Here is a 2,500-nt window from a genome sequence, read left to right as displayed (position 1 = left end):
GACTACTATTCAGAATTCTGCCAACAGGCAGATGTCTCTTTCTCCGGAAATTTGTTGTCTCATTCTTATGTTCACTTTGTGCTGATAAAGAAGAAACGTTTGTACACATTTTGGTACTGTCATTTCACTGGTACGTCTGGAGTTCTCTTGTACGGAACTCACGAAACGTGTGCTGACATGACACTTTCAGAAGGTCTCATCTTGTTTTAAGTCAAATATGGTGTTGTTACTGATAAACCCCTAGATTTGATAATTTTGTATTTGTATTTGTATTTCTTTTTATCACAACAGATTTCTCTGTGTGAAATTCGGGCTGCTCTCCCCAGGGAGAGCGCGTCGCTACACTACAGCGCCACCCATTTTTTTTTGTATTTTTCCTGCGTGCAGTTTTATTTGTTTTTCTTATCGAAGTGGACTTTTCTACAGAATTTTGCCAGGAACAACCCTTTTGTTGCCGTGGGTTCTTTTACGTCCGCGAGGTGCATGCTAGCAGACGGGACCTCGGTTTATCGTCTCATCCGAATGACTAGCGTCCAGACCACCACTCAAGGTCTAGTGGAGGGGGAGAAAATATCGGCGGCTGAGCCGTGATTCGAACCAGCGCGCTCAGATTCTCTCGCTTCCTAGGCGGACGCGTTACCTCTAGGCCATCACTCCACTGCTAGCTAAATTTCATGTTTATAAGTGCAAATGAAATAACAGCAATTCTCACTGTCTTTACTGGACTACTGAAAAACATGCAACATGTGGAATGTCACTGTAATATAAACAAGGGCGAAAAACTGCTGTCCGACCAAGAACGGCTTCCTTACAAACCTCTGAATGATCCCCCATTCAAAATCTGCCACGCGATGTTCCACAACAAACCACCCATCATGTCTACACCCTGCCTCGATTCCGGGTGTCTGATTTCATGCGGGAATGATGACCAGCAGAGAATCAATCGTTGGCCAGCCCGAGGAGCACAAGTCAGCAGTGACTGCAGGACGCCAGTGCAGACGGTAGACCGACTTGCTGCCAAGACTGCAGATCCGCGGTTCTCCAGGCACCAGAACGTGCAGTGAAGCGGTGAGGGGTTTGAACCGTAGGTCCAGGAAACAGACGTGTTTCCTTCCGGACACGACGTCCCTCCAGACAGCTGCTGTTGCTGCACCATAGAGGCCCCAAGTGCTCACGATGACGACGTGGTGACGGGTTTTTCTGCTGCTGAACTCCTGCCCCCAGTACACATCAACTCCTGCCCCCAGTACACATGAACCCCTGCCCCCAGTACACATCAACCCCTGCCCCAGTACACATCAACCCCTGCCCCCAGTACACATCAACCCCTGCCCCCAGTACACATCAACCCCTGTACACATCAACCCCTGCCCCAGGTACACATCAACCCCTGTACACATTTGTAGTTGTATTTGTATTCCTTTTTATCACAACAGATTTCTCTGTGTGAAATTCGGGCTGCTCTCCCCAGGGAGAGCGCGTCGCTACACTACAGCGCCACCCATTTTTTTGTATTTTTTCCTGCGTGCAGTTTTATTTGTTTTTCCTGTCGAAGTGGATTTTTCTACAGAATTTTGCCAGGAACAACCCTTTTGTTGCCGTGGGTTCTTTTACGTGCGCTAAGTGCATGCTGCACACGGGACCTCGGTTTATCGTCTCATCCGAATGACTAGCGTCCAGACCACCACTCAAGGTCTAATGGAGGGGGAGAAAATATCGGCAGCTGAGCCGTGATTCGAACCAGTGCCCTCAGATTCTCTCGCTTCCTAGGCGGACGCGTTACCTCTAGGCCATCACTCCATCAACCCCTGCCCCCAGTACACATCAACCCCTGCCCCCAGTACACATCAACCCCTGTACACATCAACCCCTGCCCCCAGTACACATCAACCCCTGTACACATCAACCCCTGCCCCCAGTACACATCAACCCCTCGTGCAGTGAAGCGGTGAGGGGTTTGAACCGTAGGTCCAGGAAACAGACGTGTTTCCTTCCGGACACGACGTCCCTCCAGACAGCTGCTGTTGCTGCACCACATAGGCCCTAAGTGCTCACGATGACGACGTGGTGACGGGTTTTTCTGCTGCTGAACTCCTGCCCCCAGTACACATCAACTCCTGCCCCCAGTACACATCAACCCCTGCCCTCAGTACACATGAACCCCTGCCCCCAGTACACATCAACCCCTGCCCTCAGCACACACGAACCCCTGCCCCCAGCACACATCAACCCCTGCCCCCAGCACACATGAACCCCTGCCCCCAGCACACATCAACCTCTGCCCCCAATACACATGAACCCCTGCCCCCAGTACACATCAACCCCTGCCCCCAGAACACATGAACCATTGCCCCCAGCACACATGAACCCCTATCCCTAGCACACATGAACCCCTGCCCCCAGTACACACGAACCCCTGCCCCCAGTATACACGAACCCCTGCCCTCAACACACACGAACCCCTGCCCCCAGCACACATCAACCGCTGCCCCCAGTACAC

At 51.8% G+C, this 2,500-nt stretch overlaps 1 protein-coding gene across 1 annotated transcript in view; it reads right to left on the bottom strand.

The window, feature by feature from the left end:
• LOC143291023 (uncharacterized) overlaps positions 1–2,500 on the bottom strand; it is a 9,793-nt gene that overhangs the window by 3,760 nt on the left and 3,533 nt on the right. The gene's annotated exons all lie outside the window — the stretch shown is intronic.

Source organism: Babylonia areolata, chromosome 16 (assembly GCF_041734735.1).
Source record: "Babylonia areolata isolate BAREFJ2019XMU chromosome 16, ASM4173473v1, whole genome shotgun sequence".
Lineage (NCBI taxonomy): Eukaryota > Metazoa > Mollusca > Gastropoda > Neogastropoda > Buccinidae > Babylonia > Babylonia areolata.
This window is presented reverse-complemented; position numbering and strand designations above follow the sequence as displayed.